A 233-nucleotide genomic window follows, 5' to 3' on the forward strand; every position below is an offset into this window, starting at 1 on the left:
AGCAGCTCACAGCTGCCAGGCATCCCCTCTCACCACTGCAGTATTTGATAAATACTCTGGTTTTTAAAGGGTACTCACCACCTCATTTCACTGTTTTGCATTTTTTATGTTAGAGAATGCCTCAGGCAGTCCGAAGTGATGGCCACCTCTAAAATTAAGGGATCTCTAGAAAATATTCTTTTCCAAAGTTGTTTTCTAGAGATGTTTTGAAACCATCATCTATTTGGAACAAT

The sequence above is a fragment of the Suricata suricatta genome, chromosome 6, assembly GCF_006229205.1.
Source record: "Suricata suricatta isolate VVHF042 chromosome 6, meerkat_22Aug2017_6uvM2_HiC, whole genome shotgun sequence".
Lineage (NCBI taxonomy): Eukaryota > Metazoa > Chordata > Mammalia > Carnivora > Herpestidae > Suricata > Suricata suricatta.